General features: G+C 43.6%; 1 pseudogene; it reads right to left on the bottom strand.

Annotated features, from left to right (window-relative positions):
* Positions 1 to 4,144: 4,144 nt before the first annotated feature.
* On the bottom strand, positions 4,145 to 4,263 carry LOC133376014 (5S ribosomal RNA; annotated as a pseudogene).
* Positions 4,264 to 17,058: the final 12,795 nt, after the last annotated feature.

The following is a 17,058-nucleotide window of genomic DNA, read 5'->3' as shown; positions in this document are numbered from 1 at the left end:
ATGCTGGGGCTGATTGGAGTTGTAGCCCAAAACAGGTGGTGAGCATCAGGTTGGCTGACCTGGGCTGAGCCCAATGTCAGTGGTTTGTTTTGCCAGAGGATCACCTTGGCTGCAGTTCTAAACATGCTTCCTAAGGAGTCAATCGCATTGAACTCAGTGGAACATTCTGTTGCACATATATGCTTGGGATTATCCTGCTCAACAAGTAACTGGGGGACAGCAGGATGGGCAGCCCTCTTAGGAATCATGTGAGCCCAAATGTCAGATTATTTTGCTTATTTTACTTTGCTTTTGCTAGAAATGGGAAAGGACAGAGGAAATAAATAATATACATCAGCTCACCTCTGATGACAAAAGAATGTACCAAGAACCCTTCTAGTTTCAGAAAAATGTAGAATTTGGTATAAGGATCTGAGTTCATCAGCTGAAGAATTTCAGCTTTTTATTTTTAACAATCAAGTTACTGGCCCTTATGAGTTCAACAGATGTTGCTCGTATACTTTCAAGCATATCACTGCATCCATAAGGATTAGAAACCTTTTCTTTTAAAGGAAAGCTGGGATTCTTTTTGTGCTGAATCCCATCTCCAGTACCAAACTCTGTTTCATTTCATGTACTTCTTAGTTTCATGTTCTTGTGTGCTTCCTTTTTTGAACTGGTTTAATTATTGTGATATAATTATTTTTGCTCACTGCATATTTAAATCTTTTCTCTTGCTGCTTTAGCTTTATTGTATTGGGAGGGATAGCTGGGAGGGATAGCTAACACAATGGAAGACAGGAATAAAATCCAAAGGGACCTGGATAGACTAGAAAATTGGGCTGAAATTAATAAAATGACATTCAATAAAGACAAATGCAGGATTCTGCATTTAGGCCACAAAAACAAAATGCACGGGTATAGGATGGGAAATACCCAGCTTAGCAGTAGTGCGTGTGAGAAGGACCTTGGAATTGTAGTGGATCGCAAGTTGAACATGACCCAGCAGTGTGATGCTGCGGCAAAAAAGGCAAACACGGTTTTGGGCTGCATAAACAGAGCTATAGTTTCCAGGTCGAGGGAAGTAATAGTCCCACTATATTCTGCATTGGTCAGGCCTCATCTGGAATACTGTGTTCAGTTCTGGGCGCCTCATTTTAAGAAAGATATAGACAAGTTAGAGTGGGTCCAGAAGAGGGCGACGAGGATGATAGCCGGTATGGAGAACAAGTCTTATGAGGAAAGGTTGAAGGAACTTGGCATGTTCAGTCTGGTGAAGAGAAGGCTGAGGGGTGACATGATTGCACTCTTTAAGTGCCTGAAGGGCTGTCACATAGAGGAGGGTACAGATTTGTTCTCTGCTGCCCCAGAGGGTAGGACTAGGTCTAATGGTTTTAAGTTGCAGGAGCGTAGATTCAGATTGGACATTAGAAGGAACTTCTTGACAGTAAGGGCGGTGGTGGGATCCCCTTCACTGGATGTCTTCAAGCAGAGGCTGGACAGCTATCTGCGGGAGATGCTCTAGCTGTGGATTTCCTGCTGTGAGCAGGGGGTTGGACTCGATGGCCTACAAGGCCCCTTCCAACTCTATGATTCTATGATTCTATTTATTGCTATTGTTAAATTGTTAACTTACCGTTTTAACTTGTATTGTTAGCTGACTTGGGCTCACTAAGCAAAAGCTTGTTAGTTCTATGAGTAAATTAATCAATAAAAATAATGGAATGTATATAATCCTACTAAAGGCTAACATACAAAAACTGTATTGCAGTAATGTTCTCCTTCATACCCGCTTATAGAAACCCCTTAAACTAGATAATCAATATACCCATTTTACAGAGTGGAAAACTGAGGCCGATGTCTTGTCAAAGCTGTCATGATTGTTATATTGAAAGCTCATGCGACATGCCTGGGTTATGCCTTTTGGGAGAATGACCATTAAATCTGTTGTGGAAATAAGTCCAAGTTTTGTTTTTTTTTAAATCCCAGAATGCATATGGCAGTATATAAAGATTATACATTCCTGGGCAAGTAGGGTACAAAGGCAGTCCTTGCAGATCTAAATCCATCATGTGATCCACAGAACCACACTGGCTCTCACCTTGAGTTTAGCTATGAGCAATGCCATATGCAAACACAAGGAAGGCTTGCATGAAAGAACTGGCATTGCTTAAAGCTAACGGCAATGTATGTGTGCAACCAAACATTGAAAGGCACCGTTTATCTAGCTAAGCTTCTCATTCATTTCTGGAGTATGCATGCTCATCATCAGTCATGCAGCCCATGTGAGTGATACACGTTGACGAATATTTATTATACATGATGTCCTTTTGACAGTACAATGTACTCCACAAATTAAAAAAAAATTACACGATTCCATAGTGGGATGCCCATCAGGAGCACTGGCATAGGCAAAAAAGTTATTTTATAATTGCCACATTCTCTAGGGACAATTAGCATTACAGATATGAATCTACGTCATAAGTCAAACTATTAGTCCAAGTCGCTTACTCTTATTTTTTGTAGATCTCCAGGCTTATTCACTGAAGATGAAACATGGCATTTTCTGTATGCAATGCTTGTATGCTGCCACAGAGCCATAGGCCTGATAAAGATAATGCTACTGAAATTCTCCACACCATTTGGCAGAAAATGCTGGACTACTAGGTAGTTAAATACACATCACAGTCAATTACAATGTGGTTCATGGTCAACATTATTCACCTGCTGGCTTCTTTACCCAGGAACATGGTCTTATATTGAGGCCATTGCTCTATCTAGCTTAGCAGTGTTTACACTGACTGGCAGTGGCTCTCCAGAGTTTCAGGCAGGAGTCTCTCTCAGCCTTACCTTGAGATGTCAGGGATGGCCTTCTGCACGCAAGGCAGATGTTCTACCCCTGAGCTATGGCCCTTCCCCTTGATGTATCCTTGTATTAGCCTCTGACACACTCTATCACTCTGAGCAGTAACTCTGCAAAGGGTCACAGCTTTCCTTGGGAGCAGACCTGATGCAGCTCATACTCCCAACCCTTCCCTTCAGTGGTGCCTGGTGCCCATTAGGACTGATAGTAGGGTGGAAAGCAGGGAGGCCAACAGGAGGTCTAGGTTGAGCCAATGACAGGCAGGCAGAGCCAAGAGATTTAAAGGATTATTTTATTATATATATTTTTCCTTTTAGAATTATACCTCTTTTAAGTTTTTATTTTGTACTATTCTGCTGTGGTAATTATAAGAATATCCATGAGGCGAGGATGTCCCTTTATCTAATTTTATTTATTTATTTATGAGATTTGTTAGACGCCCATCTGGCAGAGGTTAATCTGTCACTCTGGGCGACTTGCAACCAAACACAAGTACATTCCATATAGACATAATCAGAATCCTAAAAATTAGAAATTAAAAATTAAAAGCTTAAACATTTAAACCCCCCAAGATCTGCAATATGCCAGCCTAAATTTGAATTTAACCCCCCAAGAACTGCAATATGCCAGCCTAATCCCCTTCCCACACCTGGGTAAAGAGCCAGGTCTTCAAGGTCCGCTGAAAGCATAGCAGGGAGGGGGCCTGATGGAGATCAGTTGGCAACAAATTCCAAAGCATAGGAGCCACAATAGAAAAGGCTCTAGACCTTGTCCTCACCAACCTCGCCTCTTTTACTGGAGGTATAAGAAGTGAGCCATTTAAGGATGATCTTGTAAGCTGGCGCCCCTGGAGCGAGTGAAGGCGACTTTTTAAATAGAGTGGGCCGGCCTCATGAAGAGCCTTATAAGTTAAAGCCAGGATCTTAAATTTGGCCTGCGCAACCACAGGTAGCCAGTGCAATTCCTTAAGGACTGGGGTGATATGGTCACGGCGGCGACTGCCCTTAATCAGGCGAGCCACCGCATTCTGCACTAGTTGCAGCTTATGAACCGTAGTCCAGGGAAGACCAACATATAAGGCTTAGGCTTGTAAGATGACTCCTAACTGTATGCTGTACTGTATTTGAATTGCATATTGTGATTTATTTATTACATTGCTTTTTGACTTTTGCTTGGTATTAGTTGTTATATGCCTTCAAGTCGATTACGACTTATGAAGCCCCTATGAATCTTTTTTGGATATATTCACAGGGTTTTCATGCTAAGAGGTATTCAGAGGTGGTTTACCATTGCCTTCCTCTAAGCCTACGGCACCTGGTATTCCCAGGTGGTCTCCCATTCAAGTACTAACCAGGCCAGACACTGCTTAGCTTCCGAGATCAGATGAGATCGGGCATGTTCAGGGTAGTATGGCCACTTGCTTGGTATACTGTTGGTTTTTTTTCCTTTATTTTTTTTACTGTGATCTTTATTCTGTATATTTTTATTCTGTATATTTTTTTTATAAGTCGCTTTGAGTTTCATTCTGAAAAAATGTGACTTATTTAATAACAATAACAACAATAAGAATAACACCACCATCAATAATAATAGCAACAAACAACAACAAATTCTTGTTTTGTCCCCATCCTCCTTCCTCCCGAATTCTATAATGGCAACTCTGAGACACAGGAGGAGGAAGCTTCCCTGGACTGGTTGTAAGTAGGAAGGCAGGGAGGTGGCAGCAGGCTGATGGGAGATTGAGGTTGTGAACCAGCCTCCATTGCTTCCCTAATGTCAAGGATGGACAAACACATCTTGCAGCTTTGGACTCCCTTGCTCCCTTACCACTGAGCAACATGCCCCGTGCACTTAGAATGAAGGAGCAGGGACTTTCCAATGACATAGTTTATGATATGGTTGCCATTGGAGCAGCATTGGCTGAACAGGCTGCTTGCTTGCAGATTGTGGTTGCTCCTCCCATGCTCCTGCCAGTAATGTCTAAATTTGTCAGCCATGGAGTTAGGGTAGGTAAACCCATGGTAGCTGATGTGGTGCCCTCCAGATGTTGTTGGACTACAAGTCCCAGCAGCTCCAGCCAGAATGGCCAGTTGGTCAGGGATTATGGGAATTGTGATCCAACAATATCTGGAGGTCCTCACATTAGCTACCTGTAGGGTAGGCAGTCCATTAAATGGGCGTGTCACTAGCTTGGTACACCACCCGGCTATTCACCCTAACTGCATAGGCAGAAATAGTAGTCATTGTAGGTTCAGATGACCTTTTCCATTATTACTGATCAGTGGTGTGCTTCACATACTTAGAATGAAACAGCAAGTTTTTACTGTCATTTCTAGAGTATGGATGGAATGCCTTTTTTATTGTGCCTGCCTGAGGGCTGCATTCCATTTTGACTAATCCTTCAGGGGATCATAGATTCATAGAATTTGTAGAGTTGGAAGGGGCCTAAAAAGCCATCAAGTCCAACCCCCTGCTCAATGCAGGAATCCATCCTAAAGCACACCCAACAGGTGACTGTCCAGCTGCCTCTTGAATGCCTCCAGTGTTGGAGAGCCCACCATCTCCCTAGGTCATTGGTTCCATTGTTGTCCGCTCCAACAGTAGGAAGTTCTTCCTGATTTCAGCCAAAATCTGGCTTCCTATAACTTGAGCACATTATTCTGTGTCCTGCACTCTGGGATGATCGAGAAGAGATCCTGCCCTCCTCTGTGTGACAGCCTTTCAAGTACTTGAAGAGTGTGATTATATCTCTACTCGGTCTTCTCTTCTCAAGGCTAACCATGATGCATGACAGTGGTGGGAGAGGCCCTCCAGATGTTGTTAGACTACAATTCCCATCATCCCTGACCATCAACCATGCTGGGTAAGGCTAATGGAGATGGTGGTGTCTGACAACATCTGCAGGACCACAGGTTCCCCATCCCCATTTTAAACTAGAAAATTGGTCTCGCTGCTCAGCAGCATTTTGAGAGCACAGGGCAATATTTTGGGAGGAAGCTTTTCATTTTGCATTTAGATCACTGGGATTTAAGACTTAGTAAAATAAAAAAGCTACTTTATTTATAGAAATACATACTAGATAGGAAAGGCATACCTAGGGCTCATCTAGATGACTGCAAAATGTGTGACACGCCCGCTATGTGTGTTCATTATTTTTCGGTCATCCAAATGACGTCTCACGCTGTTATGCATTTTCGCGGGTTAAATCTGCTCCTTACAATACTGGCAAAAATGCGATTTGCTGTTTAAAATCGGGAATCATCTGCTGTGCCTTCAGGAGGTAGGATGCAATACCATAGACTTTACAGCTGATGGGTGGTTTACCATTGCCTTCCTCTGAGTTTGGATGCATCTTAGTCTGATGTCTCAGCTTTGACCATTCCGCCATGGGTGCCCCTGCTAGGAGTCTAGCCTCTTGGTCTAGACTCCTGACGGCATTGCTCTCAGCTTCTTTAACACTCTCAACCCCCCTCACCACATTAAGGTGTGCCTCCTAAAGGGGGGCAAGTGACATTATGAATGATAAAAAGATAATTTATAGGGCTGCAAAAGTGTACTCATAGGATCGTAGAATAGTAGAGTTGGAAGGGGCCTATGAGGCCATCAAGTCCAACCCCCTGCTCAATGCAGGAAGCCAAATCAAAGCATTCCCGACAGATGGCTGTCCAGCTGCCTCTTGAATGCCTCCAGTGTTGGAGAGCCCACTACCTCTCTAGGTAATTGATTCCATTGTCGTATGGCTCTAACAGTTAGGAAGTTTTTCCTGATGTCCAGTAGAAATCTGGCTTCCTGCAACTTGAGCCCATTATTCCGTGTCCTGCACTCCTAATATACAGATATATCTTGTTCTATTAGCTAGCAGTTTGACTAATTACTCTTCCCACTTGTATCCATTCTTCCTCTGAGCAGCTCAGGATAGCATACATGGGTGTGTTAACCCATTTTATTTTCACAACAACCCTGTTAGGTAGGTTAAGCTGAGAGACCATGGGTTATATCTGAAGCTTCTCCTACTCAGAGCAGACCTATTTAAATGAATGAACATAACTAACTTAGTTCCATTTATTTCAATGGGTCTATTCTGAGTAGGAATTGCAGAATCTGTCCATTTTGGTTCCCTCAGTTTCTAATTTTTCCAATTTCAAATTCAGTTCTTCACATTTCTGCAGCAATTTGCATTTTTTTTAAAAAAATCCTCAAGAAAATTATTCAGTGTGAATTTCCCCTACTAATCACATATTTGTATGCAGTTTTGACTAATATACACATTTTGGCAAGTATTTTCTCCCAATATAATGTATTTTGTATGCTATTTTTGCTAATATATTCAATTTTATGCACATTTTCTTTGAGTATATGCATTTTGGGGAACTTTGGTTGTTGGAGAACTACGTCACAAAATTCATATGTGCGAATTTCAAAGACTGGCTGTGTTTTGGTTCTCATACTGTTTTGGAAAGCACAACTTTGATAGATTTGGCTTTAAATGCAAACTGAAATCAAATTTCTCTGCCAGCCCTGAGTTGGACTTAGTTGGGACAACCCTATGACTAGCCCAGGATCACTCAGCGGACTTTGTGGCAGAAACTCCCCTGGCCCAACACTCTCTCCCAGCCTTTGCCGATCTGGTGGGCACAGTCTTAAAGTTATAGTTCTTAAAAGTTGCAGCCAATGCCAGTGGAGATTCCGGCTCTCTCACTTTTGATAAAAAGTAGCACCTTCCTGGAAGCTCCCCTTCCCCCTGATCAGATCCAGAGTAGAGCTGGTGACAGTGTCCAGGTCAGAAGGACACAGTTCTTCCCTCAGATGGCTCATATCTGAGGTCACATCCGCACCATACATTTCAAGCACTTTTATAGCACTTCAACAGTCACGGCTTCCCGCACAGAATCCTGGGAACTGTAGTTTGTAAAGGGCTCTCATCTCATGGACTTACGGTTCCCAGCACCCATAGCAAACTATAGTTCTCAGGAATCTCCCTGACTGTTAAAGTGGTGTCAGAATGCTTTAAATGTATGGTGCAGATATGACCTGAAATACTAACACAAGAAGGGCCCTGCTGGATGAGAGCAAAAGTCCACCTAGTCTAGCATCCTCTTTCTCACCCAGATGGCTCCAGGAAGCCCACAAGCAGGGCATCAAGTAGCCCTGTCCAGGAGCACCACAACAAGTAGCCATCTCCTGTAAGTGGTATTTTTTGGTGTACGGCCTCTGACACTGGATATAGCATGTAGCCACCATGCTGAAAGGCCATGGATACACCTATCCCTCATAGAATAGTAGAGTTGGAAGGGGCCTACAAGGCCATCAAGTCCAATCCCCTGCGCAATGCAGGAATCCAAATCAAAGCATTTCCAACAGATGGCTGTCCAGCTGCCTCTTGAAGGCCTCCAGTGTTGGAGAGCCCACCTCTCTAGTCATTGGTTCCATTGTCCTCTCTAGGTCATTGGTTCCACACTCCCTTTTAAGGCCATCTAAGCTGTTGGCTGTCACCACATCTTGTGGCAGTGATGACAGCCATGTTCATCTTTCAGGGTAATTAGCAGATCTGTTCCCTGGCTCCTTTTTATGTGAATGGGACAAGCGCATGAGTGAACGAACAAACATGCTTTCCTGCCTGCCACATTTAGTTCGGTCTTCTCTGCTGAAGAAGTGCTCTTCAGATACTGGCCAGCCCTCAGACCAGAGCACAGGACAGACGGCAGTGTTTATTAGTTATTTATTTATTAGATTTATCTCCCAGTAGGAGCCCAGGGCGACACCATTGAGTGATGGCTTGCAGGTAAGAAAGAAGACCCATCACAGAAAAACTAAACTCAGGCAGGCTTTTCATATTGCCTGACTTCAAACACAATACTTTTCAATGGATTCATGTTCAGGATAGAGCACTCTTTCAAGGATAGGCATTCATTTGTAAATGAGCCACTGATAAGGTAAAAATAAGGTAAAAATTATTTATGCATTTAGTATTTGCTGCCCTGAACTCCTGCTGGGAGGAAGGGCAGGATATAAATCAAATAATAAATAAATAAATAGCATAAGAACATATGACGTTCCCTTCTGGATCAAGCCAAAGGTCCATCTAGTCCAGTGCTCTGTTCTCATAGTGGCTCATCAGATAACTATGGGAAGCTCAGAAGCAGGACCTCCACACTTGTGGTTCCCAGCAGCTGGTATTCAGAGGCATGCTTCCTCAGAGAGTGGAGGCAGAACATGGCCATGGTGGCTAGTAGCCATTGATAGCCTTATCCGCCATGAATTTGTCCACTCCTTTTTCAAAGCCATCCAAGCTGGTGGCCATCATTACCCTTTTGTGGGAGTGAAATCTATAGTTTAATGATGTGCCGTGTGAAGAAGGCAATTTTCTTTTGCTTGTCCTGAATCGTCCAACATTCAGCTTAATTGGATGGCCCTGGGTTCTAGCACTATTTATACCCCTCCTTTATTCCAAGCTCAGGCTGGTACACATGAGCCTGGTTTCTCCCTCTTTTATCCTCGCCCTGTGAGGTAGCTTAGGCTGAGTGATAATTACCCAGGGCCACCCAGTGAGTGTCATGGCTGAGTGGGGATTTTAATCCTGGTCTCTCAATTCCTAGTTCAAGGCAGCTGCTGCACCATAACGGCTGTATTAAGGCTCTATATCGTCATTATGACTTTGGATTTTTGCATCCTAATTTGAAGAGACACACTAACTGCTCCATCACACTAAAGCACCAGATCAGAAAAGAAGCATATACTGCCTCTCAACTGTGCACCATGGATTCTTCCAGCAACACCTAGTGTTTCCCAGTGGTACCATTAGGACAAGACTTTAGGGCAGGTGTCCAGAGTCCCACTCAAAAGAAAAATCAGGAGGACCCTCAAATGCATCAGGACTGCTGGTTCACCACATTTTGAAGTAAGTGAGGTACTACATGTTCTCTTCTAAGGAGAGAGGGCCCCTCAGGGCTGACCGAAGACATTTTTCTACCTCAGATGAAGGACAAAATGGCACCCTCTCCCCATTCCTAAAACAGATGGTGTCTATACTGGCAGTTGCAGCTGACTTCTAGGGATGGAAAGATCTATCAATTTTGGTTCTATTAGCTTCTCATTTTCTCAATTTTACATTCAGGTCTTCACATTTCTGAGCAATTTGCAATTTTTAAAAAAATCCTCATGAAAATTCTCCAGCATTTTAGTGCAAATTTCTCCTAATAAGAACATCTTTGTATGCAGTTTTGACTAATGTACGCATTTTTGCAAGCCATTTCTCATCACGTAATGTAGTTTTATATGTAATTTTCACTCATCTATTCATTTTTATACACACGTCCCCTAGCTGCTACAGCCTTTCCCAACTAGCGGGCCACCAGATGTTGTTGGACCACAATTCCCATCTTTCCTGACCATTGGCAATGCTGGCTGAGGCTGATGGGAGCTGTGGTCCAACAACATCTGGAGGCCCACTAGTTGGGAAAGGCTGCCGAGCAGATACATTTTTGTAAATACAGTTTGGTTGCATTGCATTGCAAAATTCAGATGTGCTAACTTTGAAGGATGCCTGTGTTCAGTTCTCATATTGGTTTGGAAAGTGCAAATTTGATAGATTTGGCTTGAAATGCAAACAGTCAAATTTCTCACCCACCCCTATTGACTTCAACATTGGTGGCAGGATAGCACCCTCCACCACACCTCAGGCAGCAGGCCAGATTAGGGACTCCTCCAAGGCAGGCTATGTGGCAACTAGAGATATAGGAGAAATTCAAATTTGTTTGCACTTTAATGAGAAACTCTTCACAAAGACCAACAGATGAACTGAAACAAAGCCATTCTTCAAAATTCATACTTCTCTGATTTTGCAATACAGTTTTCCAACCAAACAATGTGTACATATGCATATATTAGGTGAAAGTGTCCATAAAAATGCATATATTAGAGAAAGACATACAAAACTGCATCGTATTAGGGAAATTGTTTGCAAAAATTTGCAAAAATGTGTAAGTCAAAACAGCACACAATGATGTGTTTATTGTATTTTGCACTGTTGTGAACCACCCTGGAACCTTCTTGGTAATAACAACAAGTACAACTTATTAGGAGAAATTTGCATTCAAAAGCTGACAAATTTTCATGAGAATTTTAAGAAAAAGCATTAGCATATTGCTGGAGAAATGTGGAGAACTGAATTTGAGATTGAAAAAAAAAATCAGTAACCGAAACTGACAGATCTGACCACCCCTAGTGGCAGCTGAGTAAAATAGCTGGGGGGCTCCGGAGACACAGCTGGGGACTGTTGCTGCTGCCCCTTCCCCAGCGTCTGGTACCTGAATAGCCGAATGGCTATTAAGTCCCAGCATCTAAAAATTTGCTCACTGCACCACTTCCTTCCAGATCTGTCAATCAAATGCTGACCAGGTTTGGACATTTGTTACGCCTACTTGATGAGAAAGAAGAAGTGGCCACACAGCCACAGATGACATGAAGGCTGCAGGAAGCCATAAACTAATTAAATGGTCCCCAGCCTAGTGACAACTAGATAAGAGTTACAGCAACTTACTTCGTGTAACTCTGAATGTTTAGTGATGGAGGAAACAAAAGAGCAGGAAAGGAAGGGAACCTTTTATCTGCCCCCTGCACCTTCTGTGACCTTATCTCCCTGAGATACACCGCTAATCCCCCAAAAGCAAACAAAAGCTACCGCTAACGCTTCCCCCCCTTCAAATGTTCTTGGCAGAATTGCATAACTGTGATTACAGTTTGAGATAGCACATACAGGCATAATTTCCCTTTCATTTCTGTTCATCCAGGTTAGTTATCATGTAGGCAAGAGAGGATCCTAACCTTTTTTTTGGGGGGGGGGGGAATGCAGTAGGACAAGCAAGACAAGAGCAGACTTTAAAATATTGTAAGCAAGATTTTGGCTTACACAGAACACTTCTTCAGGAGTTGGTAATCAGCAATGGTTAAAAATAGCCCTTGCATGGCTGGCTGATGTTTTTGCTAAGGAGGACCGAATCCAATGAAATGATTGCCTGAGTGAAACGACTTCCATGAGCTCAATGGAACTTACCTTCCCTGTCCTCTTCTCCCTGTGCACCTCCTGCCCTGCCCCCAAATCTGCTCCGAGGATTGGGGGAAACTGCAGAGCAGATGGCGGGGGGATGTGGTGGAGGGGAGGGGAGGGAGGGGAAGTTCCATTGTGCTCACAGAAGTTGTTCCACTTGTGCAATGACACACCATACATTTAAAGCAAAAGAATCCCCAAAAGGATACTGGGAAATATAGTCTGTTAAGGATGCTGGGAATTGTAGTTCTGTGAATGGTAAACTACAGTTCCAAGGACTATTTGCATAAAATAATGGGAAATTTAGGATGAGTAGGATTTAGCAGAATACAATCCTGTGTTTTTAGTAAGTGTCTAAAACACACTACAGGTAGAGCCTCCCAGAATTTCTTTTTTGGGGGGCAGCATTGCAAAGAACAGGGGCCCACACAGAGAAGTCCTGCTTCCATATTGCCAGTAGATGGCAGTCTGCAGGTCATGGCACAATCTTCAGAGTCTCCTCCCAAGACTCCTGGGATTGCACGGGTGTATATTGGGGAAGTTGATTTGCTAGGTAACCTGGTCCTAAGTTGTGCAAGGCTTTATATGGTAATAAGAAGACCTCAAACCCTAACCATTCCATTACGTAAAGACACATTCACCACTCCCTGAACCTGGTCATCTCTCCCCTTCCCCAGACAACTCAAATAAGCCATGATAGGCAAGGGTGTGGAGGGCATGTAGTGGGGTGCACAGTTCATGCATTTTGCCCACATCTGCAGGCCTCAAAAACGGAAACCTGTCCCACAACATAGGATGAGATGGTGCATTGGACATGCCCCTAAGTACTGCAATAACACAAGTAGTACACAAGTGGTCTTGTGTGATAGGAATGCAGATGTAAGTCTATTTCTGGTCCATGTCACTTTCATGTGTGTTTAATAATAATAATAATAATAAACTTTATTTCTACCCCGCCCTTTTCCCAATAGGACTCAGAGCGGCTTACAACTAAAAACAACACCATTAAAACATACAGAGTATATTATTAAAAAAGAATTAAACTATGAGAAAAATTAAAACCATAAAATATAGGTTAAAAACAGTGGACAATTTAAAATAATAAAATCATATAATGTAATCACCAAACCTATGACACTTAATCCTGGTCGTTCTCTATCCCAAATGCCCGTTGAAATAAAACAGTCTTTACTTGTCGCCAGAAAGACGGCAAGGAGGGAGCTGATTGCACCTCACTCGGAAGGGAGTTCCACAGCCTAGGGGCGGCCGCCGAAAAAGCCCTATCTCATGTCCGCGTCATATGTGCTTGCGAAGGTGTGGGGAGCACAAGAAGGGCCTCACCTGAAGATCTCAAATCCCGGACAGGTTCATGTAGGGAGATACGATCTGTCAAATAGTCTGGACCTGAGCCGTATAGGGCTTTGTAGGTCAAAACCAGCACTTTGAATTGTGACCGGAAACAAATTGGCAGCCAGTGGAGCTGTTGTAACAGAGGAGTTGTATGGTCCCTGTAACCAGTCCCGGTTAGCACTCTGGCTGCAGCTCTTTGTACCAATTTAAGTTTCTGAACAGTCTTCAAAGGCAGCCCCACGTAGAGTGTGTTACAGTAGTCTAAGTGGGATGTAACCAAGGCATGCATCACCCTAGTCAGATCAGGTAGCTCCAGGAACGGGCGCAGCTGGTGCACCAGTTTTAATTTGACAAATGCGCTCCTGGATACAGCAGCACTCTGGGCCTCCAAATTCAAAGCTGAGTCCAGGGGTACACCCAAACTGCGAACCTGAGACTTCAGGGGGAGTGCGACCCCATCCAGCACCGGTTGAATCCCTATTCCCTGATCTGCCCTCCGACTGACCAGGAGTACCTCTGTTTTGTCAGGATTTAATCTCAACTTGTTTGCCCTCATCTAGTCTATCACTGATGCCAGACACTGATTTAGGACCTGTACGGCTTCCTTGGCTTCAGGTGGAAAAGAGAAATAGAGTTGAGTGTCATCGGCACACTGATGGCACCGAACCCCAAAACCCCGGACAACCTCTCCCAGCGGTTTCATGTAGATGTTGAATAACATGGGGGACAAAACGGAACCCTGAGGGACCCCATAGGTCAATGGCCAAGGTGTCGAGCAGGAGTCCCCCAGTACCACCTTCTGGGTTCGGTCCTCCAGGAAAGACTGGAGCCACTGTAACACAGTGCCCCCAAGTCCCATCTCAGCAAGGCGGCCCAGAAGGATACCATGATCGATGGTATTGAAAGCCGCTGAGAGGTCCAGTAGAACCAGCAGAGACACACTCCCCCTGTCCAGTTCTCTGCGTAGGTCATCCACCAAGGCGACCAAAGCCATCTCTGTCCCATAGCCAGGCCTGAAACCAGATTGAAATGGATCCAGATAATCCATATCATCCAGGAATCTCTGGAGTTGGGCGACCACCACACACTCTATTATCTTGCTTAAAAATGGAATATTGGAGACTGGCCGGTAGTTACCTAGTAAAGAGGGATCCAGGGAGGGCTTTTTCAGCAGTGGTCTTATAACTGCCTCCTTTAAGCATGATGGAATTCTGCCTTGTTGTAGAGAGACATTAACTACTCCTCTGACCCAATCGACCAGTCCCCCTCTGGTACTTCTAATGAGCCAGGAAGGGCAAGGGTCCAGTACACACGTGGCGGCACGCGCTGCTCCAAGGATCTTGTCCACATCCTCGGGTAGAACAAGTTGAAAAGAATCCATTTAAATTGGACAAACAGGCGCCAAAGTTACATCCTCAGAGACTGTATCAATTTTAGCGTCCAAGTCACAGCGAATCTGAGCGACTTTGTCCGCAAAGTGCCGTGCAAATTCTTGACAGCGGTCTGCTGAGTGGTCAGAATTACCCTCACGGGGGCTGGAACTTAAGAGCCCCCTAACCACTCGAAACAGTTCCGCTGGATGGCTCCCAGCAGACGCAATGGAGGCCGAGAAGAAAGATTTCTTCTTAGCCCGTACTGCCTCGGAGTAGGCCTTCAAATAGGCTCTAGCGCGAGATCGATCAGCTTCGCTCCAAGTCTTCCGTCAACGTCGCTCTAGTCCCCGTCTGACACGCTTCATCACTACCAGCTCCTTGGAAAACCATGTTTACCCAGAAATCTGGTTCATCTCATTTCCACATTACAGGCGGGCCCCGCTTATATGGCGGGTTCCATTCCAGACCCCCGCCGTAAAGCGGAAATCGCCGTAAAGCGGAACCCCATTCACTATAATGGGCCGCGTCACGTGAACATGATGTGAAAACGGCGCAAAATGTCGCAAAAGTGCAAAAAATACCTTTAAAATTGAAAATGAAAGCCGCCGCATCAGTGGAACGCCTTAAAGCGGAACGCCGTAAAGCGGGGCCCTACTGTAGTCTGCAAGATTAGATAGATAGATAGATAGATAGATAGATAGATAGATAGATAGATAGATAGATAGATAGATAGATAGATAGATAGATAGATAGATTAAAAAAAATGGAAATGGATTGCCTTCAAGTCGATCCCGACTTATGGCAACCCTATGAAGAGGGTTTTTATGGTAAGCGGTGTTCAGAGGGGGTTTACCATTGCCTTCCTCTGAGGCTGAGAGGCAGTGACTGGCCCAAGGTCACCCAGTGAGCTTCACGGCTGTGCAGGGATTCGAACCCTGGTCCAACACTCTAACCACTACACGACACTGGCTCTCAGATAGATAGATAGATGCTTTTTGTGTGTGTATAGGGTGGTATTCAGTGCTAATCCTACTAAGGGAAGACTCACTGAAGGTAATAAGCATGACTAACTTAGCTTCATTAATGTCAATGGGTCTACTCTGCATAGGAATTAGTTGGCTACAATCCATAAATTTGCATATAAATCTGTGGGTTGTATTCACCTAAATTTTAACCAGAGTAGACCCATTGAAATTAATGAACCTAAGTTAGTCATGATCATTAATTCCAACTAAATAGGACTAATGGTCCTTTATTTTGAAATGCACTTTCTCTCAAAATATGTAGTTCTAAACATATTTCCCCTAGATATACAAGTTTAAAAAATGCAGATTGGTACAGTTTTGAGCTGAGAAATGTGTTGGAAGATCTGGGAAGTGTGAAAGCCAGGGGATAACCCAGTTCTGCTCTGCACCCCTCCGCTCCCTGTAGAACCACAAAAGCCTAGCAGTAAAGAGAAGAGAACTCCCGCTCTTTCTAACACAGTCCTTATTTAGTGTGGGACATTTGAAAAAGAAAACAGAACGCTGGTGATGCAAATTCCAATGGGAAATGCCATTCACTGTCCCCATAGTGCAAGTCTGAAGGGGTTGTGGCTAGAAGAAAGAGTGTGCCATAGGACAGTCCTTGGGCTTTATGCAGACTGAAGTCTACAGCTCAGGGGTTTAATGGTTTACAACAGCCATGCAGTGTGGTCCAGATGTACTAAACCATTATTTTAAGTAGAAACCTTATCCCAGTCTGCGTCTGTGTTGGAACTGCTTTTTAATATGTTTTTAAATCTTTTTTTAAAAGATGTTTTTAAAGATGTTTTGTTTTAATATGTTTTTAAGGATGTTTTGTTTTAATATATTTTAAAGCCTGTTACGATGTTTTAAAGTGTTTTTAGTGCTTTTGTTTGCCACACTGGGCTCCTACTGGGAGAAAGGGCAGGATATAAATCTAATAAATAAATAATAAATAATTATTGCAGTCTGAGGATGGGGCTGAAGCTGAGCAAGCAGCTTGCAATCTTGCTTTTATTGCCACATTTGAAGTTGGGCTGATGTTGGTGTTATGTGCCTTCAAGGCGATTATGACTTATGGGAACCCTGTGAATCACCAGCCTCCAATAGCATCTGTTGTGAACCACCCTGTTCAGATCTTGTAGGTTCAGGTCTGTGGCTTCCTTTATGAAATCAATCCATCTCTTGGTTGGCCTTCCTCTTTTTTTACTCCCTTCTGTTTTTCCCAGCATTATTGTCTTTTCTATTGAATCATGTCTTCTCATGATGTGTCCCAAGTATGATGACCTCAGTTTCATCATTCTAGCTTCTAATGATAGTTCTGGTTTAATTTGTTCTAACACCCAATTATTTGTCTTTTTTGTGGTCCATGGTATTTGCAAAGCTCTCCTCCAACACCACATTTCAAATGAGTTGATTTTTCTTTTAACTCCTTTTTTCACT

The sequence above is a fragment of the Rhineura floridana genome, chromosome 1 (genome assembly GCF_030035675.1).
Source record: "Rhineura floridana isolate rRhiFlo1 chromosome 1, rRhiFlo1.hap2, whole genome shotgun sequence".
Classification (NCBI taxonomy): Eukaryota; Metazoa; Chordata; class Lepidosauria; order Squamata; family Rhineuridae; genus Rhineura; species Rhineura floridana.
The sequence above is the reverse complement of the archived record's forward strand: the minus strand, read 5'-3'. Positions and strand labels throughout refer to the sequence as shown.